The 24,848-nt window shown below is 41.9% G+C and overlaps 1 protein-coding gene across 2 annotated transcripts in view; it reads left to right on the top strand.

Annotated features, from left to right (window-relative positions):
- The window catches only part of MRTFA (myocardin related transcription factor A), a 136,340-nt gene that overhangs the window by 26,617 nt on the left and 84,875 nt on the right, over nucleotides 1–24,848 (top strand). Inside the window, exon 2 of one of the 2 annotated variants that reach the window (XM_061639222.1) lies at nucleotides 10,946–11,207. The exons of the other annotated variant lie outside the window; for it this stretch is intronic. The gene's annotated coding sequence lies outside the window, so the exon portion shown is untranslated. The remainder of the gene's footprint in view (nucleotides 1–10,945; nucleotides 11,208–24,848) is intronic. 2 annotated transcript variants of the gene reach the window in all.

The following is a 24,848-nucleotide window of genomic DNA, read 5'->3' as shown; positions in this document are numbered from 1 at the left end:
TTTCAGATGCTCCTTCTTCTCATAATCATCCACTCCATTGTTCACATTAAGCTCTAGATCCAAGTTGGGGAACTTTTTTGGAACGGTCAGTCAGATCCTTATCTGTCCCCATTCCTGCAACCCAACTTTGACAGGTAGGTGGGACAACCCACCTGTCAAAGTCCCTTGCACAGCATGTCCCAAGCCAACTGGTTGGTGGGTGCTTGGAAACCGTAGTGCAAGGTGCTTCACTAGCCCTATGCTTGACACTTGGGAAGCACTGAGTACAGGGCTTGTAAAGTGCTTTGTGCAGTGCTTCCCAAAAGCCTGACAACATGCTGGCATTTGGGAAATGTGCCAATCAGGGCTGGTAAAGCTGCTGTCTACAGGGATTGGCTGTGTCTTTGAGTGCTCCATCCAGCAGGCTTGAACTCAACTTACTTTCTGCAGGGATCAGATGCATGATTGAGCTCTCCACGGAGAACTTGGTTGCGCAGCTGATCCAGCTGCATCTCTACCTGCCCTATGCCTGATGTCACATATGACATTGGGTGTGGGGCAGGTAGGTGTGGTTTGGGCAACTGATCTTGCCTAAAGTCTATATCCAAGTTAAATATCAAGATTCCATGAAATCTTTTTTAAGTCTAAAACTTTTTTGCTTTGCTTAATAAACAACTTACTACAATTTGGGGCCCAAAATCTACTCAACAGAATGCGGTATAGAACTAGTGGTTCCCAAAGTTTTTCCCCCCCACGGACCACTTGAAAATTGCTGATGGTTTTGGTGGACCACTTAATGATTTTTCTGCATGTTGTAGTAATTGTAATGTGCTGTGCTAGATGCTGTATGATTTTTAACTGTATTTTTATTGCTTTTATTTCTTAGTATATGTAGAATTTAGATAATACGATAAAATGCAATAAAAAAGCAATTAAAAATCAATTTAGTGTGGATATAATGTAAAATATACTGCCTTCAAGTCGATTCCGACTTATGGCGACCCTGTGAATAGGGTTTTCATGAGGCTGAGAGGCAGTGACTGGCCCAAGGTTACCCAGTGAGCTTCATGGCTATGTGGAGATTCGAACCCTGGTCTCCCAGGTCGTAGTCCAACACCTAACCACTACATGAAGCTTGTGGACCACCTGTGGTCCATGGACCACAGTTTAGTGTCCCCCTGATATAGAAAATAAGCAACCTAAATGTTCAAAAACACTTGGTCCTATATCCAAGTCTGTGTATGCAAAGGAGAGAGTTTTGGACAGGGTGGAATATGACAGATTGATAGACTTCCTGCTGAAAAACAGTTATGAGTCAAACAGCTTTGCTCAGGCTGTTTCCAGAAGGCTTTGGATCAATGTTGAGCAAATGATGATCTATGATTTGATTGAACTAGGTGTAGATACTCTATACTCAGTCCAACCAAGTCATAATTAGCCCCAGTGGTAATTCTGGGAGTTGCTTGTGGTCTCACACGCTTCTCATTGAAGCCATGCCCCTGTGATCCATTTGGAGAGGGCTATCGCCTTGTGTTCTCCATCTGGGTTTCCTGTAAACCTCAGGTTGGCTACTGTGGGAACCAAGGTGCTGGACTAGATAGTCTTTGATCTGTTCTGGCAAGGATTCTTTTATGGGAGCTGAAGCTAGCTGAGCTTGGTCTCTTCACCAGCAATTGTGAGGGGGAAGAGCGGGCAGCCATACCAGACACAAGGAGCTGGCCAGCACCTTATTGTTTTCTTTTATAAGCTGCTGCTCTAGCCAAGGACAAATACATAGCTATGGCAGTAGCTCACCTCCTGACAGGTGTATGGACAAAGGTTAAGTCATGGTGAGATGGAGATGGTTATTATGATAAGCTTCAGCCCTCTGCTAGAAACAGCTGTATTGGAAGCCATGATGATATAATATGGCAGTTCTGTTTATACTGTTGATAATACCAGGTTTAGTGTGAGTAGTCTGATGTTCTTAATTGCTAGAGGCTGTGAATGGAAAGATTCAGTTCTTAAATAAAGCTGATGAGTATAGATCATCAGCAATATCTTGCTGTTTTATGTTCTGCAAATCTGTTTAATATAATTAATATAACTCTGTTTAATGCAACTGATAACACAAAGTAGTTATTTGATCTTCATGCATAATACTTGCATAATCATGCATAATACCAGTCTGCGTCTGTGTTGGAAATGCTTTTTAATGTTTTTAAACCTTTTTTTAAAAAAACCAATATTTTTAACCGTTTTAAAGATGTTTTGAAAGCTTTAAAAATGTTTTTAAAGATGTTTTGTTTCAATGTATTTTAAAGTCTGTTTTTATTATGTTTTAAAGTGTTTTTAGCACTTTTGTTTGCCGCCCTGGGCTCCTCCTGGGAGGAAGGGCAGAATATAAATCAAATAGGTAGGTAGGTAGGTAGACATACTTCCTATTACTCTCATATTGTATTCACATAATTAAAAAAACAGATATTGGAAGGTGATTTTACTCACATCTATCACTGGTCTAATGAACAGGTTATCTGTTTAGGGCAGTATTATTTGGGTGTCATATTCCACGTAGGCCCCTTGAAATCAGTTGATTTAAGTGAGTCATGATTTCAATGAATCCAAAAGTCCATTGATTTCAGTGAGTCTACTCCTGAGTGTAACTTAGTCAGATACAATATAAAGTTAAACATTTAGAAAAGGAAATACCTCTTCCTCATACTTCTCGAAGAATTAAAATATTTGTTTGTAATCATTTGTCCTACCTGCTCTTAGGCAGTCTTGTTTATTGAGGCTGCAAATGTGGTTCTTGCCAAAAAGTGAATTGTTATTTTTTTAAGCAAACAGAAAGAATTAAGTCTGTATTTGAGCTTGTGGCTGCTTACGAGTAGTCATCTGATGCTGTTCTTTATTTTTTTTAAAAAAAAATGCAATGGTCCTTAGGATATTTGAATGTTTTCCTGCTGGTAGGGATTTTTCTGTAATCTTGGGCTATTATTCTTCCCTTCTAACTTCCCTACTTCCCCTGCTAAGCCATGATTTGTTCATGGTGATCATCAGTTTTTTTTATTTGACCCTAAACATGTTACACGACAGTAATGGTGGATTTTTTGCATTCAACGTTTTTCTTATTTCTGTCTCTCTGCTACTCAGAGGCACATGTACCAGTGTTGTTATGTGGTTATTTCCAGTAAGGCAGAATTTACCAACCTGGCACCCTCCAGATGTTTTAGACTGTATCCCCCCTCCGTCTCAGCCATTGGCAAAGGCTCAGTAAAATAGTGCTGCTTTTCATTGGCATGGTATCTGGAAATGTGTTACTAGAAATAAATGCAGTTCATCCCTTCTGTGTATCTGTTTGTGTAGTTGGTGCAGTAGGCAGACTAAAATACTGCTAAAAAGTGCACCAAAATCTCATAATTTAGATGAAATTTAAGTATTTTTAGGATCACAGCCCTTTTCATATTTTCTTGCAGAGACACAGCTTGTGTGTTTCTCCATCTTTTCATGTTGCTCAAGGCAGCAATGAGATTTCAGGTGATCATTGCATGTTGATTATTCCTTTCTTCTGAAAACAATGTAGAGACAAGGTCCAGTGTTGCAGACCCTCTTCCTGTGTTGGCATGTCACCTGTCAAATCCTTATCACACATGCTTCTCTGTCTACATAGATTGCAAAACTTGTTTTGGTCTTTCTCAATCAAAGGCTTGCAGAATACTTCCTTAAGGAATGGATATGCAGTGTTTGACATCTGCACTTTCTTAAAATGAACAGAAGTTATAGGACTAAAAACATACTATTGTTTTTGCAGTGTCCACTTAAAATGGTTTTGGAGCTTGGATATAGAAATGTGTATATACAACTCAGAAATGAGAGTTTTAAGACATCCACATCTCTGTGCTATCTCTTTCCTAACTTGCTAAATTTGCTAGAAGGGAGGCATCAAGTACAGGCAGGATAATTTTTTCCTTTTTGCTTTTGTTACTGAACTGTGCACTTTAACACTGAAATGGAAATGTACTGCCTTCAAGTCGATCCTGACTTACGGCTACCCTATGAATAGGGTTTTCATGGTAAGCGGTATTCAGAGTGGGTTTACCATTGCCTTCCTTTGAGGCTGAGAGGCCATGACTGGCCCAAGGTCACCCAGTGAACGTCATGGCTGTGTAGGAATTCGAACCCTGGTCTCCCAGGTCATAGTCCATCACTCTAACCACTACACCACAGTGGCTCTCAGTTTAACACTAAAGAGCCACAATATAATTATTAGCAGTGATGCAATCTATAGTAGTTGCAGTAGTATACTATACAATTTTAATATTAGCAATATTCAACTGTATTGTTAGTATTTGGTCATCTAGATGAGTCCACACTCTGTGGCAGTGGTTAAACTAAACCAGGGTTTCTTGCATCATATGAATTTATTTATTTATTTATTTATTTATTTTATTTATATACCGCCCTAAGCCCGAAGGCTCTCTGGGCGGTGTACAAAAGATAAAACAAGCACAGTGTATAAATACAATAAATACAATAAACCAAGAAACAAAAACAAACAAACAATAAAAGAACCAAACAACGTCCAAAATACAAAATAATAGTGAAATACTGTAAAAATGCACTTTAAAATGCCTGGGAGTATAAAAAGGTTTTCACCTGGCGCCGAAAAGATAGTAGTGCCGGCGCCAGGCGCACCTCATCAGGGAGACTGTTCCACAGTTCGGGGGCCACCACTGAAAAGGCCCTAGTTCCAGTCACCACCCTCCGAGCTTCTCGATGGGATGGCACTCGGAGGAGGGCCTTAGATGTTGAGCGCAGTGTACGGGTAGGTTCATATTGGGAGAGGCGTTCCACCAGGTATTGCGGTCCCATGCCATGTAGGGCTTTATAGGTCAAAACCAGCACTTTGAATCTAGCCCGGAAACAAATAGGAAGCCAGTGCAGACGGGCCAGAACAGGTGTTATATGAGCGGACCTTCTGGTCCGCGTCAGCAATCTGGCCGCTGCATTGTGGACTAGCTGTAGTTTCCGAACAGTCTTCAAGGGCAGCCCAACGTAGAGCGCATTGCAGTAGTCCAATCTAGAAGTTACCAGAGCATGAACAACTGAGGTGAGGTCGTCACTGTCCAGATAGGGACGTAGCTGGGCTACCAAGCGAAGATGGTAAAAAGCATTCCGTGCCACCGAGGCCACCTGGGCCTCAAGAGACAAGGAAGGATCGAAAAGAACCCCCAAGCTACGCACCTGTTCCTTCAAGGGGAGTGTAACCCCATCAAGAACAGGATGAACATCCACCATCTGGGCAGAGAAGGCACTCACCAACAGCGTCTCAGTCTTGTCTGGATTGAGCTTCAGTCTGTTAGCTCCCATCCAGTCCATTATCGCGGCCAGGCAACAGTTTAGCACGTTAATAGCCTCACCTGAAGAGGATGAAAAGGAGAAATAGAGCTGCGTGTCATCAGCGTACCGATGACAACGCACCCCAAAACTCCTGATGACCGCACCCAGCGGCTTCATGTAGATGTTAAAAAGCATGGGGGACAGTACCGATCCCTGCGGGACTCCACAATGGAGAGTCCAGGGTATCGAGCAATGTTCCCCAAGCACTACCTTCTGGTGACGACCCACCAAGTAGGAGCGGAACCACTGCCAAGCAGTACCTCCAACTCCCAACTCCATGAGTCTCCCCAGAAGGATACCATGGTCGATGGTATCAAAAGCAGCTGAGAGATCAAGGAGAATCAACAGAGTCACACTCCCCCTGTCCCTCTCCCGACAAAGGTCATCATACAGGGCGACCAAGGCTGTTTCAGTGCCAAAACCGGGCCTGAAACCAGATTGAAATGGATGAAGATAATCAGTGTCATCCAAGAGCCCCTGGAGCTGGCCGGCAACCACCCGTTCCAGCACCTTGCCCAAGAACGGAACATTCGCCACAGGTCTATAGTTGTTCAGGTTATCTGGGTCCAAAGAGGGTTTCTTCAGGAGCGGTCTCACTACCTCCTCTTTTAGGCAGTCAGGGACCACTCCCTCTCTCAAAGAGGCGTTTATTATCTCCTTGGCCCAGCAAAATAGGTGTAAAGTAGTTATGACAAAGTAATTGTGTGAGCTGTGGTGACAACTTTGTATGTGTAGCTTAAATGGTAATCTCTGCATGCAATGGAGTTGTGTTAGATGGGTTCACTACATGATGATATAAAATGGCAGTGTTAAAATCCATTTGGTGTAGATCTATCCTAAGACCAGTGCTTTTTGCTTTTGATTGGCGAGCTGACAAACCAATGTGCCTGTGGCATTTTTAAGCTGAGAACAGAGGGACCTTGGGGATGCAGAACATCCTTGTAAAAACAAGTGCTTGTATAATTGATTTTCAGTACTGTCATTACAAGTGCTGGATATGTCAGTTCCCTCTTTGCACTGATGAGGAGGGACAGGATTTTAGGCAAAGTAGTGGCTTCCTATACTATTCAAGTTGAATGTTGAGAATGAGTTCACACTTATGTTTCTGACTTTGAGAATCATTCAAGCGACTAGGCTCAGGTAATAGCTTATATAGAGAAGATCCTTGAAAGAGTTTAGTAGGTAGCAAAATCAGTGGGCAGCACTGAACTAGATTCTGCTATCTTGAACGACTTCAACTAGTGCCAGGAGATTCCCCCCCCCTTTGCTCCCCACTGTGTGCCATCCCCAAATCTTTTCCGGGGGGGGGGTGAAAACCCAGAATGGAAGGAGGGGGAGAATGTTCTATTGTACAAGGAAAAATCCTTGTGCTGATGCAACATTCGACTTAGTGCTATGTTGAATACAATCTGGTAAGTGGTTGTGTCTCTGTGAAATTGAACCTTTCAAAATGGGTAGATCTCAGTCTATAGTATGCATAAAAATTCCAAGAAAACGCTGTTGATTGGACTTTCATGGTTGTACTTTTCATTATCTGGGCAGTGCACATTTTTTAGCATATTATAAAATTTAATCCTATATGAATTTAATCCCAGGCATCTCTCCAAGTGATGTATCAGCGGTAGCCAGACTGGGGAAAGATTTCTGGAAAACTGATTGGAACACTGATATTTCTGGAATAAATACCCAATTTTGGGGAACTGTTTCCTGCTTATTAGTGGAATATCAGCAGCACGGTGCACCTTTCTGCCTTTCAGAATTAAGATTGCCTTGAAGGACTATTGTCCTTAGCCATAACATTAGGCTTTCTTTCTTCTCTGTTCATCTTAAAACATGATCCACTTAACCCTACTCTTACCAAATATTACATTTTCTTTTGGCCTCCTGATCATACTTGCCAGATACATGAAACAGATTTTTTAAAAAAATGTAAGAAAAGTAGTTACTGCTTCCCAAAATAGCCTACTTCTACATGCCACCTGCTGCTGCTAGTTGACGCAGGTTGCTTAGCAATTTTTAAATGAGTTGGAAATTGCCATTACCCTGGTAACTCTGCTTCTAAATAGAAACTGACTTAAAGAAACAGAGAGAAACGTTCATAGCAAGTTTGCTTACAGAATTATTTCCCAAACTTTCTGTCTTAAAATAATTTGTTAGCAACACAAACTTTATTAACTGCTGGGGGTATGTGCAGGATGGTGTGCTGTATAATACTGCTACATCCTTAGGCCTGTAAAGTGTTAATGCATTTTATATTGGAGCTACAAACTTTAACCAGTTGGCCAATTTTAAATAGGTGCTGCAAGTTAGTCATTATTTTTATTTAGACTTGTTTGTTCTTGTCTGTCCCTGTTGCATTGACTGAAGAGGATATCAAAGATGTCTTTTTTCCCTAATAGTGAGTGATAGCTTTAGTTAAATTGTAGGCTATGTTGTGATTCATGGTTTCATATTCCAGTTTTGATTTATAATCTGATTAATAAAAAAAATTAATCAGGCGATAGCCTTAGATTTTCAACTGTTCAGGGTGTCAGTGCGCTCTGTGTGTAGGGGTGCAGGTGAGAAAACTTGAAATTAACTGGAGTTGTTACTGACAGATAATCACAAGATTGTTATTACTCTGCATGTATAATGCAAGGGGTCTAACGTTAGCAGAGCACAGTAAATGTACTTGGAAGTTCAGCTGTATTGAAAGCTATGGAATGTGCTGTACCTACAATGAACAGCTTATTTATTTATTTATTTTACACCCCACCTTTCTTTTCATGATAGAAACCCAAGGTGGCTTCCACATGGTTCCCAGGCGGTCTGCCATCCAGGCACTGATGAGACCTGACCCTGCTTACCTTCAGCAGGGTGCTGGCCTCATGTGCCTTCAGACCATAGCCTGGGACCCTGGGCTTACTTTGTGTCCCCATAGCCCATAAGCATCTATTTTCTTCCAATTCTATATTGTACCCATCTAGATCCTGCCCCAAATCAATTCATTTTCAACCCTCAGTTCCTCATTTCCCTTCTTTTCGTAGCTGAGAGAGAGAAAAATCCCAATATTTGTCTTTTTTTTTAAACTCTCAGAAGTACAGTAAGCTCAGTTTGGTAAAGCCTCCTGGGCTATCAGTACAAACAAAGAGAAGAAGGAAATGAGGAACAAGGCAGTGAAGGAAGGGGCTTTCCACCCAAACAGCTGTACATGGGAGTAAGAACTTCCCACAGTACATCTCAATGTGGGACAGTACAGGCTGATAAATGGGCATAAAAGAAGCACTATTCTGATGATGTATGAGAAAGCAATGAAATATCGTTAATCCCACAGAGTAGTGGTGGTAGCGGGGAGAGGAACAGAGAGGGCTGCCTTCTGGTCTTCTACAAAATACAGCTATCTCTGGGGGGTTTTTTGAAGGGTATTTCTTCTGTTTATGAACCCTCAAATCAAGCAGTCAGCAAAATCCCCTCTCATTACTGCAATAGAAAAACATGAAATTTGGAGGAAAAAACAGGGCTGTGGAGTCAGACTTGTGGAGTCGGAGTTGGAAGCAATTTTGGGTAGAGTTGGAGTCAGAAGCAATTTTGAGTCAGAGTTGGTAGAAATGTACTGACTCTAGCTTCAAAATAAAATTAATATTTTAATATTAATATTTTAACATAAATCAATATACATTTGCCATTTATGAAGGGGTCAGAGTCGGACAGTAGAAAAATAGAGGAGTTGGAGTCGGAGTCGAAGGTTTGACATACCGACTCCACAGCCCTGGGAAAAAGTGGGGGGGGGAGTTGCATTAGCAAAGGAGGAGCCCAAGAAAAATACTCCCCTTATTTATTTATTTATAGAATTTATTAGTTGCCCATCTGGCTGGCTGTCCAGCCACTCTGGGCGACGTACAACATAGGCATATAATACATTGAACATCTAAAAACAATGAAGATAAAATCTAGCCCACCCCTCATCTGCCAGCACATTTGTATTTTTCAAGTTTATTTGTATTTTTCAAGTTGGTGCAGTCCCCGCCCACCCCTCATCTGCCAGCACCTTAGTTGAACTTATGCTGCTGTTGCTCATTCATCCACTCCTTGCCTTGGTATACACAGTGGTAGGGTGGGGTTCCTATTAGACAAGGTGCTAGGTGGTCTGTGTGCCTTTTCCTGCTTAGTTCCAAAGGCAGGCAGCCTGCCCTGAGAAACAATGGTATATATGTTTATTGTAAATTGCCCAAGGTACAAATTACGTTAAATTAATAAATGGGTGATCCTCAACCCCATCCAGCACCACTTCCAATGTACCCAATTTGTCTGTCTGTCAGAAAAATAAGATGCTTTGAAATATTTCACGACAATGGATTCTACCAGGCATATAGAGAAAGAGAATAATTTTTGATGAGGTGCGCCTGGCGCCAACACTGTTATCTTTTTGGCGTCAGGTCAAGACTTTCCTCTTCTCCCAGGCATTTTAGTATGTGTTTTAAATTGTTTCTATATTGTTTTAAAATTTAAAATTGTGTTTTAAATTGTTTTTAAAATATGTGTTTTAAATTGTATATTTGTTTTAATGTTTTTGATTGCTGTAAACCGCCCAGAGAGCTTCGGCTATGGGGCGGTATACAAGTACAAAAATAAATAAATAAAATAATTAACAGAACTTCAAATACTTGGTTGTCCAGAGTGAAAGAGGGCACTTGTCCAATACTGGTGGACTCTAGTTCCAGTCTAGAAATAACCTTGAGGGGTAAGAGCTGCTCTGAAGGGCCTTGTTTTGCAAGCTCAGTGCTCAGGCAGTCAACATTGTCATTGATCCTGTGGTACATAAGAGAAGAAGAGGCCTAGGACAGCCACACTGGGTCTTGGAGTGCATGCCTGGAGGCAATTCCAAGCCCTTGAAAGGATTCTAGAAGGATTTTCCAATCTGCTCTGGAGTTTGGGCAGAACCAAATTAGCTAGTTTCAGGATATGCTGACCCTTTCCAGAGCCAAATTCAATAGTTCAGTCCATCCCTAGTTAGTTGTAGTAACGTGTCTCATCTTTTGTTAACTCTGTATTTATTTATTGTATTTATATACCGCCCCATAGCCGAAGATCTCTGGGTGGTTTACAGTACCTGAAAACACTAAAAACACATATACAAATTTAAAACACATCTTTTAAAAACAATTTAAAACACAATTTAAACATTTAAAATAATTTAAAAACACATGCTAAAATGCCTGGGAGAAAAGGAAAGGCATATTTGGTTGTATTCTGCCTCTGAATAAAGTAACCTCCAAGTAAAGTTAACCCTGGATTACTCTTATGAATGTGACTCTTTTGAGGGATGAAACAGAAGGAGGAAGACTTCCCAGCTGTTTTGAGCTGTAGTTGCTCTTAGGTTTTGTGTATGTTGATTGTGTGTACATCTTTATTTTGAACTTGAAACAATAAAATACAGTAAAACAAAGGACTACAGCTAGAGAAGAAGCCTGCATCTAGGAAGACAGAATAATCTATATACTGTTGTCCAACTCTTACATGTTGTTCTTCATTGGTTATCACCTTGATATTCTTTTATGAAAGGGTAGATTATAAATACTTCAATAAATAAATAATGTTCTCTCTTCAGGTTGCCATCACGAAAGCCAAAGTGGATTTCTCCGGTGTGCTGTGCCTGCCCCCTTCCGTCATTGCTGCAAATGGGCTGGACGGAGGAGGGGCTGGCGAGAATGAAGATGAGACGGTGTTGGTGTCTCTTTCAGCGGCACCAAGCCCCCAGAGTGAAGCTGTTGCCAATGAGCTGCAGGAGCTCTCCTTGCAGCCCGAGCTGACCCTAAGCCTCCATCCTGGCTGGAACCCCAATCTTCCTCCGCTAAGTGAGAGGAAGAATGGTAAGTGGAACAGTGAGGGTTTGTGTTCTGTGATGCCTTCCTATTGTCTTGCAACTTTTAAAGCAAATTTTTTTGTAGAGGCTTTGAATATGATGCTGCTTAAACTTGTGCTACTGCCAAAAAAGAATCACAGTCATATTTGTATATAAATTGTAGATACTATGCAATAAACAGTAGAAGGTAGCTGTTAAATTTGTAATATGTTCTACACCCAACTATTTTCAGTAAACTACAGTTGATTGTGATTGGAAATAACCTAAGTGGGAATGCCTTTCAAAATTCACTCCAAGGAGCATAACATTGCTGGAGGAAATGATATAGGTGAATCATATGGTGGCTTTTTTCCATGTGGTTTTGATGTGAACTATGTCAGATGGGGATATAAAATTCACTGTGTGCAGTATTACACAGCTGATTGACTAATGCTGAGCTATGAATTGGGAAGGCAGGGCAGTTGCAAGGGTAGAGTATTGACAGTGCTATAGAAAAGACAAGGAATTACTATGCTACTTTAAATGGTGTTGCCATTGGCAGAGTCAAGGGTTGGGGGAGGTGTAGTGTGAGGGGTGGGCCATGTCATCCAGGAGAAGAGACAAAAGTTATTTGCAGGCTGTTGCCTTCTCTAGGCTGTCCCTCAATCAGCAGGTCTTAGGTATCCATGCTGACCTACCCTCTCACCTGGTGGTACTACTACTGAACGCCAGGTCAGTCTGCAGCAAACACTTCTAAACTTATAGGATTGTGGATAAGGTGACTGACCTGGGATACATTACCAGGACTAGGCAAACTCAGATTAGCCTGGCTTGCTACTCTGTGCAGCACCAGGATGAGTTGGACAGTCACAGAGGGAGGGGTTTTGGTCCCTTCCCTCACAAGGAAACTAATCTGTCTGGGAATCACATGTGAGTGTTTGTACCTGGTGTTGGGTCAGAGATACAGAACTAGGAACTTGTTGGAATACTACCAACCCACTGCCCAACAACCTCCATATCTGAGCTGGTGGAGGTGGTCTCCATGTAGTACTGGAGAACCAGGACAATGGTTCTGGTGAACTTCAGTGTCCATGCTGGGGTCAGCCTTGTTTAGTCCAACCTAAAATGCACCCATACAGTTGTGAAATGTTGGGGTAAAGCTGCTATGTGTAATATCACTATAAAAATAAAATTCAGCTTTACAGATCTAAGAATATATATGTTTTTATATTAGAATAACTTTATTGAATTCTTAAAATGGAGTGTGCAAATTTGCATGAGTGAAGGTTTGTTGTTGTGTGCCTTCAAGTCGATTATGACTTATGGCAATCCTATGAATCAGTGACCTCCAACAGCATCTGTCATAAACCACCCTGTTCAGATCTTGTAAGTTCAGGTCTGTGGCTTCCTTTATGGAATCAATCCATCTCTTGTTTGGCCTTCCTCTTTTTCTACTCCCTGCTGTTTTTCCCAGCATTATGGTCTTTTCTAGTGAATCATGTCTTCTCATGATGTGTCCAAAGTATGATAACCTCAGTTTCATCATTTTAGCTTCTAGTGATAGTTCTGGTTTAATTTGTTCTAACACCCAATTATTTGTTTTTTTCGCAGTCCATGGTACGCGCAAAGTTCTCCTCCAGCACCACATTTCAAATGAGTTGATTTTTCTCTTATCCACCTTTTTCACTGTCCAACTTTCACACCCATACATAGAGATTGGGAACACCATGGTCTGAATGATCCTGACTTTGGTGTTCAGTGATCCATCTTTGCATTTGAGGACCTTTTCTAGTTCTCTCACAGCTGCCTTCCCCAGTCCTAGCCGCCTTCTGATTTCTTGACTGTTACCTCCATTTTGGTTAATGACTGTGCCGAGGTATTGATAATCCTTGACAAGTTCAATGTCCTCATTGTCAACTGTAAAGTTACATAAATCTTCTGTTGTCATTACTTTAGTCTTTTTGACATTCAGCTGTAGCCCTGCTTTTGTGCTTTCCTCTTGAACTTTCATCAGCATTCGTTTCAAATCATTACTGGTTTCTGCTAAGAGTATGGTATCGTCTGCATATCTTAAATTATTGATATTTCTCCCTCCAATTTTCACACCTCCTTCATCTTGGTCCAGTCCCCGCTTTCTGTATGATATGTTCTGCATATAGAATAAACAAATAGGGTGATAAAATACACCCCTGTCTCACACCCTTTCCGATGGGGAACCCATCTGTTTCTCCATATTCTGTCCTTACAGTAGCCTCTTGTCCAGAGTATAGGTTGTGCATCAGGATAATCAGATGCTGTGGCACCCCATTTCTTTTAAAGCATTCCATAGTTTTTCATGATCTACACAGTCAAAGGCTTTGCTGCAATCTATAAAGCACAGGGTGATTTTCTTCTGAAATTCCTTGGTCCGTTCCATTATCCAACGTATGTTTGCAATATGATCTCTGGTGCTTCTTCCATTTCTAAATCCAGCTTGGACATCTGACATTTCTTGCTCCATATATGGTAAGAGCCTTTGTTGTAGAATCTTGAGCATTACTTTACTTGCATGGGATATTAAGGCAGTTGCTCGATAATTACTGCATTCTCTGGGATCCCCTTTCTTTGGAATTGGGATATATATTTTGAACACTTACAGTTTGTGGGCCGTTGTTTAGTTTTCCATATTTCTTGACAGATTTTTGTCAAAATTTGGACAGATTCAGTCTCAGTAGCTTGTAGCAACTCTATTGGTATGCCATCTGTTCCTGGTGCTTTGTTTCTTCCAAGTATTTTAAGAGCAGCTTTCACCTCCCATTCTAAAATTTCTGGTTCTTCATCATAGTTCCTCCGTGAATGAATCTGTCATCCTTGCATCTCTTTTATAGAGTTCTTCAGTATATTGCTTCCATCTTCCTTAGCTTATAGGGTTGTTATAAGGTTTATATGGTAATGTACGTGAAATGCTTTCAACAATCAAAAGCACTATATAAATGCTAAGTGGTGGTATAAATATTCTTGACTTGTCCCTTACAAATAAAAAATGTTACATTTAGGATAATTGGAGTTTGTTGTTATGTGTCTTCAAGTCGATTACAATTTATGGCGACCCTATGAATCAGCGACCTCCAAGAGCATCTGTCATGAACCACCTTGTTCAGATCTTGTAAGTTCAGGTCTGTAGCTTCCTTTATGGAATCAATCTATCTCTTGTTTGGTCTTCCTCTTTTTCTACTCCTTTCTGTTTTTTCCAGCATTATTGTCTTTTCTAGTGAATCATACCTTCTCATTATGTGTCCAAAGCATAATCTCAGTTCCATCATTTTAGCTTCTAGTGATAGTTCTGATTTAATTTGTTCTAACACTCAATTATCTGTTTTTTTTGCTCAAAGGTATGTCTTTTTCACAGTCCATGGTATAGGCAAAGCTCTCCTCCAACACCACATTTCAAATGAGTTGATTTTTCTCTTACCTGCTTTTTTACTGTCCAACTTTCACATCCATACATAGAGATCGGGAAAACCATGGTCTGAATGATCCTGACTTTAGTGTTCAGTGATACATCTTTGCATTTGAGGAACTTTTCTAGTTCTCTCATAGCTGCCCTCTGCATTCCTAGCCTTCTTCTGATTTCTTGACTATTGTCTCCATTTTGGTTAATGACTGTGCCAAGGTATTGATAATACTTGACCAGTTCAATGTCCTCATTGTCAACTTTAAAGTTACATAAATCTTCTGTTGTCATTACTTTCGTCTACTTGCCGTTCATCTGTAGTCCTGCTTTTGTGCTTTCTTCTTTAACTTTCATTAGCATTCATTTCAAACCATTACTGTTTCTGCTAGTAGTATGGTATTGTCTGCATATCAAAAATTATTGATATTTCTCCCTCCAATTTTCACACCTCCTTCATCTGGTCCAGTGATATGTTCTGTGTATAGATTAAACAAATAGGGTGATAAAATACACTCTGTCTCACACCCTTTCCGATGGGGAATCAATCGGTTTCTCAGTAGCCTCTTGTCCAGAGTATAGGTTATGCATCAGGACAATCAGATGCTGTGGCACCCCCATTTATTTTAAAGCATTCCATAGTTTTTCATGATCTACACAATCAAAGGTTTTGCTGTAATCTATAAAGCACAGGGTGATTTCCTTCTGAAATTCCTTGGTCTGTTCCATTATCCAATGCATGTTTGCAATATGATCCCTGGTGCCTCTTCCCTTTCTAAATCCAGCTTGGACATCTGGCATTTCTCGCTCCATATATGTTAACAGCCTTCGTTGTAGGATCTTGAGCATTACTTTACTTGCATGGGATATTACGGCAATAGTTTGATAATTACTGCATTCCCTGGGATCCTCTTTCTTTGGAATTGGGATGTATATTGAACGCTTCCAGTCTGTGGGCCATTGTTTAGTGTTCCATATTTCTTGACAAAATTTTGTCAAAATTTGGATAGATTTAGCCTCAGTAGCTTGTAGCATCTATTGGTATGCCATCTATTCCTGGTGCTTTGTTTTTTCCAAGTATTTTAAGAGCAGCTTTCACCTCCCATTCTAAAATTTCTGGTTCTTCATCATACGGTTCCTCCATGAATGAATCTGTCATCCTTGCATCTCTTTTATAGAGTTCTTCAGTATATTGCTTCCATCTTCCTTTTATTTCATCTCGGTCAGTCAGTGTGTTCCCCTGTTGATTATTCAACATCCCTACTAGTGGTTTAAATATACCTTTAATTTCTCTAATCTTTTGGAATAGGGTTCTTGTTCTACCCTTTTTGTTGTCCTCTTCTATTTCTACACAATAACTATTGTAATAATTCTCTTTGTTCCTAAGTACTAGTCACTGTATTGTTGCATTTAGGGTACTAACTGTGTTTCTATCTCCTTTTGCTTTTGCTTTCCTTTTCTCTTTAACTATTTTAAGAGTTTCTTCAGTCATCCATTGAGGTCTTTCTCTCTTTTTCTCTACAACTAGAGGTATTGTCTTTTTGCATTCTTCCCTGATAATGTCCCTCACTTCACTCCATAGTTCTTCTGGTTCTCTGTCAACTAAGTTTAAAGCCTCAAATATGTTCCTTTTTGATCTTTATATTCTTCTGGGATGTTATTTAAATTGTATTTTGACATTATGAGTGCTTTGTTGTTGTTCTTTAGCTTTACTCTGATTTTCGATATGATCAGTTCATGATCTGTACCGCAGTCTGCTCCTGGTCTTGTTTTTGCAGAAAGTATGGAACTTCTCCATCTTCTGTTTCCAATTATATAATCAATCTGATTCCTATATTGACCATTTGGTGATGTCCATGTGTACAGTCGTCTTTTTGGTTGCTCCGAAAATGCTGGCAAGAAACAAATCATTGGCTTCACAGAATTCAATAAGTCTTTCTCTTGCTTCATTTCTGTCTCCTAAGCCCCATTTCCCTGCAATTCCTAGTTCTTCTCTGTTCCCTACTTTTGCATTCCAGTCCCCCATGATTATCATCATACAGGCATACCCCGCTTTAACGTATGCAATGGGACCGGAGAGTATACCTTAAGCGAAAATAACCTTTAAGTGAAGCAATTGTCTTCCCTTGTACTACATGCAATCACCACTAGATGGCAGCGGCGTCATACCAATAAAGTGTACGTTATTCCGAAGCGCGAACATTAAGCGGGGTATGGGGATGAATGGAGCATGTACGTTATAGCAGGGCAACGTGAAGCGGGGTATGCCTGTATCTTTTTTTGGTGTGTGATCAATTTCCTCCTGTACGTTGGAGCGTAGACTTGGGTGATGGTTATGTTAATAGGTTTCCCGTTTAATCTCATTGATATCACTCGCTTAGACCTTGCGTTGTAGCTCCTAATTGCTTTTGCTATATCACTTCTCACTATTAAAGCAACCCTGTTTCTTCTTGATTTCTCATTTCCTGCATAAAATATTTTGTAGTTGCCTGATTGAAAATGTCCCATTCCCATCCATTTTAATTCACTCACGCCAAGTATTGTATTGTTGATACGTTCCATTTCTTGCCTGACAATTTCTAACTTTCCCTGGTTCATGCTTCCCACATTCCATGTTCCTATTGTGTGCGTCGTACAACTCTGGACTCTCCTTTCGCATCTGTGGACATCAGCCTCTGGGCTTCCTTTCGGCTTTGACCCAGCTGCGTCATTAGTCACAGCGCTACTCGTACTTGTCCTTTGTTCTTCCCCAGTAGCTCAGTGAGTGCCTTCTGACCTGGGGGTCTCATCTTCCAGCACTATCTCATGTTGCATTTTGGATACTCTGTTCATAGGGTTTTTGTGGTAAGAGGTGTTCAGAGGTGGTTTACCATTCCCTTCCTCTGAGTTTGGATGTGTCTTAGTCTGGTGTCTCAGCTTTGACCATTCTGCCATAGGTGCTCCTGCTAGGAGTCTAGCCTCTTGGTCTAGACTCCTGACAGCATTGCTCTCAGCTTCTTCAACACTCTCAAACCCCCTCACCACGTTAAGGTCTGCATCCTAAAGGTGTGAGTGAGGGTATTTAATTTACCATGTCATACACAGGTTTAGCTGTGAATGTCTAAGTATGACCGTTTCCTCCTAATTTTGGTGATTTCTAATAGTCCTGTGTAGATGGGCTGCAGTTCATAGTTGAACTCTCTTAAGTTTATCAAATTGGCTTGGAGTAAATCTGGTGCAGTGGAGCTGACTCTGCATGACTAATCCATATGTTGGGCAATGGAGAGGATATGCTAGCAGTGGCATGAGGTAGTAATTAATGTGGCAGAAAATATTAACTGTTATTGTTAAGGATACTTTTTTCCAACTTGAGACACAGACTGCTGAGTCAGACCTGAGCTTACTTTATGTGCTAAGTAGTCTCCCATCAGGTTAACCTTTGGTGTGCTTTAAATTTACACATGACTTGTGTAGTAACAGTAGAGTTGTTACATCATCTGTTCCTAGGAATTGAATACTTTTCAACCTGAAACTCTGAAATGATTATATTTGCTTTTGTATGTAATATGGCTCTCCATATAAAAATGATCGGTTCTGCAAATTAAAGAACAACTTTAAATATGTGTGAACTCCCTTTTTCCAGCTACCTGATCTGATCATATATTGCTCTAACTTTAATATCTCAAGACTGGAAACGCCATGTAATTGCAAAACTCCACATTAGAAATATAAAATGAGAAGAATATCTTTGATTACTTAAAGAAAGCTGTGCTCCAGGAATCTTGGTAAAGGTCAGTGAAGATGTTGATACAGTGTGCTTCAGCTGTGAAAAAGACCAATTTATACTAGGGCAGTGGTTGCCAACCTTTATGAGTATGGGACTCCCTTTGTAAGCTGAAAAAATATTGTGACCCCCCATTCTAATTGTAATTTTAGTCTCTGTTAATTGAAAAATGGTGTGTAGCAAAATCATATCTCCAAATATCCCTTTCCATTAAAAGCTCCCTGCAGACAGGGAGGTGTTGCTTTCTTTTCTTAATGCAAAGATCCAATCAAATTGGCATCCCCCCCCCCGTCTGAAGATGTACAGTCCTGTCTCCCAACACCAGTGGGTTACAGTGTTGGACTAAGAACCAGGTTCAAATCCCCCCCCCCAGTCATGGAGCCCACTGGGTGATCTTGAATCAGACACAGCCTGACCTCTCTCACAGGGTTGGTGTAAGGATAAAATGGGATGGGAAACCATGTGCAACACCTTGAGCAACTTGGAGGAAAGGTGGGATATAAATGCAATAATTATTAAATAAATACATTTCTGCTACAATACCAAGATCCCAGCCTCAGCCAACCTGCTGAGCTTTTTTTTCTTTTTTCTTTTTAATAATAATCAAGAAGCAGCAATGTGTTGGTGATGGGGATGCTAGATTGTGCACTGCAGACAGCAAGGTGCACAGATTGAGGAGTGGGGTTAGTGCTTTTAGGTCTTGGGATGATCATCAGAACTGATGACTTGGTTAGCGTGCACTTGGGGAATGAGAGTGGAGCAAAAGATGGATCAGCACATAAACACACAAACACACCTGCTCCTCCTGCAAGCATCTGCAGGTGTGCATGCATTCAGGCATGTGGGAAGGGGGAAGCCCTCAACTGCTGCAGCACCTTGGAAAGAGAGATTGGGGGTGCAGAGTGTAGGTGGAAGAAAGGAGGGACGCTGGCACACACACTTAGCCTCAGAAATGGAGGGTGAGCAAGTCCTGCGCTTCCTCGCTGCTTCTTGGCTCTGCCGGGGCTGAAGGAGAGATTTGGGCGGCCTCGCAAATAAGAATAATTTTTAAAAGGAGGTGGCAGTGAAGCAGGAGCCAAGAAAGACAGGCAGGCCAGCTGCCAGAAAGGAAGGGGCAAAGCAGCCTTTCCTTGCAGTCTTGCTTCTTTTTGCTTCATGAAAAGCCCTCCTCTTGTTTTGAGCAAGGGCGTCATCAGCAGTGGCAGTGCAAGGAGACGGGAGTTGGTGATAGTAATCCCGTCTTCTTCCTGGTAGCTCCACCCTCAGCCTCCTTCAGCATCTGCCACATGTTTTATAGGCAGACACCTGCCCTCAGTGTACCTGAAATACACTTTGCCGCTTTAGCAAAAGTCCTTCCCTCTTGTTTGGAGCAAGGGGGGGTGTTGCCTGCAGCAGCAGTGGGGAGCAGACAGCATCCAGAGAGGGAAGACTTTAAAAAAAAAAATTACTGTTTGTGGCCCCCCCTGGATTACTTCATGGCCCCCCTGGAGGTCACCGCCCCCAAGGTTGGGAACCACTCTACTAGAGTTTATTAGGAAAGGGATTGAAAATAAAACTGCCAATATCATAATGCTCTGGTGAGACCCCACTTGGAATACTGGTGCCTCACCTCAAAATAGATGCTTTTATCAGAAAAAGGATATTAATCAGAAATAATTAGTATTAGTATATTGAGAGAAATGAGAATTAGAAACTGGCTTTGGCCCGATTCTCTGTAGAAATGTCTGAAGATTTTGAAATTAAACTTGGACCAAAAATGCTTTATGTAGTCAGCACTTTGCTATTTATATGAGCTTTTTAGCAAAGCTGTTCTTAATTTCAAATATTGCCTTGACATCTACCAGTTATGTAAATGGATATCAAAGCAAGAAAGGAAAACTTATGGGGAAAACATTTTTTTGTGTTTTTGCAGAGGCCAGCCTTACAGTTGCAGATCATACAAGGATGTTTACCAGTCCCATACTGCTCACTGCTTTTTTCACATGGGCTAGCGTGGTCAGTGTGGATGGCCAGCTTTCTGTTGGTAATCTTTTGCATTCTGGCGTATCGATGGGGGAAGATTGTCTCTGGGTGCAGTTTTACACCAACAGAAGCTTTTCCAGTGAGAAAGATCACCTTTCCCATATTAAAGTTTTTATCTTTACAAGCAGCATGGCAGTAAACAGGACTATGTGTGAAAACTAATAAAGAAACTGTTGTGGCAGTTCCAGTGTTGAATTCCTTTTTAAACCTTGGGTACAGCTCATGAGGTGGACAGCACGCTAAGTCACACCTTGATTTACCTCAGTGCAATGTAGCAGTGAAAAGGACCTGGGAGGAGCAAAGTGGCTGTGAGCGCTTTTCTGGGAGACCATATTGCATCCATCACATGGCTTGTGCTGGATTTTTGTTTTTCACAAATAGCAGGAGTAGGGGGCCCTATCCAGATCATAACCTTGGCAAGGGAGATCTTGTCCCCTGCTGTGATATTGAAACAAATGAGGGTTTATTTGTACTTGGCAGGGTTGTAGGGTTTTTTATTCACATGAGTTGCCTGAATTCTCTTTTGATATACATCTTTATGGACAAATTATTAGTCATTTAATTGTGACTTGAATTGTCCAAACAGCACATCTCTTTAAGGCAGGAATAGGGAACTTGTGGGCCTCTAGATGTGGATAAAATCCAACTCACATCAGCCCCAGCCAGCACAGCCAAACGGTGAAGGCTGATGAGAGTTCTAGTCTATCAACATCTGGATGGCCACAGGTTTCCCATCCCTGCTCTAAGGTCACTTGAAGCCAAAGTTTACTTAACATTTTAGGCTGCAGTCTTCACCCCATTTACATGGGAGTCACTCCCACTGGATTCAGTGGGACTTCTAAGTAGGCATAGTTAGATTAAAGCCTTATTGTTTGTGCTACCTGGTAGTAATCTGTTTTCTGACCCTGTAAAGGTAGAATTCTTATAAAGAAATCTTGTATGCTATTTCTTTAACTTCAGTTTTGGCCATCACTAGTAATCACCATGTCCTTGTATTTCATCTACAGTGCGGTCTTAGTCAACAGAAGTTGTAATCTTTCATCTATCCTGGGGCCATAAAGCCTGTGATTGTATCAGTCTGAGTCTGTGTTGGTACTTTCACATTCCTGGCAGTTTGACTGTCCAGGTTGTGCATTGTTAGTCAAATAACTGATCAGAAGATATTGGGTAGAACTTGCAGTAGCTTGTTAGTAGCTTAGGAGTTTTCACTGTGTAGAAAAGGAACACATTCTGGAGAAACTCAGCTGTTGGGAATGTACGGAATTGAGACACTTGAGACACTTCATGAAATGAACTTAATGCTTCAGGTAACAGAGTTGCCACTGCAAGTGTACAGTATTTGGGGCTCTTTCAATTCTGTGAAAATTCTGGACATATTCTTCTGGAACTGGCAAAATAGAACTCATCATAGCTAGTGCAGGATCAGTGTCTAGCATGCCTAATAGTTTTTTAAAACCTTTGACCCCTAGGCTATTCATTTTCAGGAGACCTACGAATGTTGGTTGCAAATGTGAACAGTATGCATTTAACACTGAAAAAAGCCACAGACTTATACAATATTTGTGAAAGCCTGACCAAGAATCAAGTTGTCTTGATTCAGTTTGAATGTCAGATAACTGAGCCAACAGATCTAAATCATTTTTTTCTCATTTCAGTTTAGACCAAAGTAAGTTAGCTTGCTATGTGATTTTTTTGCACATTTCTGGTCCTTCTAGGATGCTGTGTAAATAAAACTGCATTTATTTATTTATTTTATTTATTATTTGATTTATATCCCGCCCTTCCTCCCAGCAGGAGCCTAGGGCGGCAAACAAAAACACTTTAAAACATCATAAAAATAGACCTTAAAATACAGTAAAACAACCTCAAAAACATTCTTTAAAAAAGCTTTAAAAACATCTTAAATAAAAAGGGTTAAAAATATTGTTTAGGAAAAAACAAGGTTTAAGAAATATATATTTAAAAGCAATTCCAACACAGACGCAGACTGGGATAGGTCTCAACTTAAAAGGCTTTTTGAAAGAGGAAAGTCTTTAATAGGCGCCGAAAACATAACAGAGATGGTGCCTGGCTAATATTTAAGGGGAGGGAATTCCACAGGGTAGGTGCCACCACTCTTAACGGTCCGTTTCCTATATTGTGCAGAACGGTCCTCCTGATAAGATGGTATCTGCAGGAGGCCCTCCCCTGTAGAGTGCAGTGATTGACTGGGTATATAAGGGATAAGACGGTTTTTCAGGTATCCTGGTCCCAAGCTGTATAGGGCTTTGTACACCAAAACTAGAACCTTGAACTGGCCCGGCAGCAAATGGGCAGCCAGTACAATTCTTTCAGCGTCGGGGTGACATGTTGGCGATACTCTGCCCCAATGAGCAGTCTCACTGCCACATTTTGCACCAGTTGCAGCTTCTGGACCATCCCCAAGGGCAGCCCCACATAGAGCGCATTACAGTAATCCAGCCTGGAGGCTACCAGTGCGTGGACAGCAGTTGTCAGGCTATCCTGCTCCAGAAACGGCCGCAGCTGTCTTATCAGTCAAAGCTGGTAAAAAGCACTCCCAGCCACAGAGGTCGCCTGGGCCTCTAGCGACAAAGATGGATCCAGGAGCACCCCCAGACTATGGAACTGCTCTTTCAGAGGGAGTACGACCCCATCCAAAGCAGGCAACCGACCAATCATCTGAACTTGGGAACCACCAACCCACAGTGCCTTTGTCTTGTTAGGATTCAGACTCAGTTTATTGGCCCTCATCCAGCCCACCACCAAGTCCAGGCAGCAGTTAAGGGCTTGCATGGCATCTCCTGATTCTGTTGTTAAGGAGAAATAGAGCTGGGTATCGTCAGCATACTGCTGACACCTTGCCCCAAATCTCCTGATGACCGTTCCCAAGGACTTCATATAGATGTTAAACAGCATTGGGGACAAGATGGTACCCTGCCGCACCCCACAGCACAACTGCCAAGGGGCCGAAAGACAGTCACCCAATGCTATTCTCAGGGAGATACCTTGGAGACAGGATCGGAACCACTGTAAAACAGTGCCTCCAATACCCATTTCACTAAGTCGGGCCAGAAGGATATCATGGTCAATGGTATCAAAAGCTGCTGAGAGATCAAGTAAGAATAACAGGGTCATACTCCCCCATCCTTCTCCCGATAAATGTCATCCATCAGTGCGACTAAGGTCCCATAACCAGGCCTGAACCCAGACTGGGATGGGTCAGAATAATCTGTTTCATCCAAGAGCACCTGCAACTGCTGCGCCACAGCCCTCTCAATCACCTTCCCTAAGAAGGGGGTATTTGCATCCGGTCGGTAGTTGTCACAAACCAATTTGTCCAGGGTGGGCTTTTTCAGGAGTGGTCGAATCACTGCCTCTTTCAAGGCGGCCGGAACCACCCCCTCCCGCAATGATGCATTGACCACACTGTGGATCCACCTAGTCAACCTCCCTTGGCAAGCTTTAATAAGCCAAGAAGGGCAAGGGTCGAGAGGACACGTTGCTGGCTGCACCATCGCAAGCACCTTGTCTATGTCATCAGGCCGCATCAACTGAAACCGTTCCCAAGAAGTTGCAGCAGACGTTGCACTGGACACCTCATTGGGGACTACAGTAGATGTGGAGGGAGCATCAAGACTACTACGGAGGCAAGCAGCTTTACCCTCAAAGTGCCTTGCAAACAATTCACAAAGGGCGTTTGAAGGGTCTATAACTCCATTTCCTGGAGTTGATGTCAATAGACTCCTGACAATACCAAAAAGCTCCACTGGACAGCTACTTGAGGATACAATGGAGGCAGAGAAGTGGACCTTCTTCGCTGCCCTCACTGCCACACAGTAGGCATGGTTATGACGTTTTACTCGTGCCCAATCAGCCTCACAGCATGTCTTTCACCAGTTGCGCTCTAGCAGTCGTCCAGCCTGTTTCATTGCCCTTAGCTCACTGGTGTACCAAGGGGCAAATTGGGCTCCACAATGCCAGAGAGGGCGCTCGGGGACAACCGTGTCGAGAGCCCTACACGCCTTGCTTTTCCACAGCATGACAAGGGCTTCAACACGGTCACCTGCTCTATCTACTGGGAACTCCCCCAGGGCATTCAGGAATCCTGTGGATTCCATTAGGTTCTGAGGGGCGGACCATCTTAATCTATTCACCACCCCTGCAGGGAAGGATTGGAGCCATAAGTCTAAACTTCACCAGGAAGTGGTCTGACCATGACAATGGAGTGACATCCACCCCCCTATTTCCAGACTACCCCTTCCTCCATCTGGAGCAAAAACCAAGTCGAGGGTGTGCCCTGCCCTCTGTGTTGGGCCAGTGACAACTTGAGACAGCCCCATGGCCATCATGGAGGCCATGAAGTCCTGAGCCGGAACACTAGAGGCAACCTCAGCATGGACATTGAAATCACCCAGCACTATCATTCTGGGCTCCTCCAACACCACAGCCAAGAC

The sequence above is a fragment of the Rhineura floridana genome, chromosome 8, assembly GCF_030035675.1.
Source record: "Rhineura floridana isolate rRhiFlo1 chromosome 8, rRhiFlo1.hap2, whole genome shotgun sequence".
Classification (NCBI taxonomy): domain Eukaryota; kingdom Metazoa; phylum Chordata; class Lepidosauria; order Squamata; family Rhineuridae; genus Rhineura; species Rhineura floridana.
Note: the sequence above shows the minus strand (reverse complement) of the source record. Positions and strands in the feature narration are given on the sequence as shown.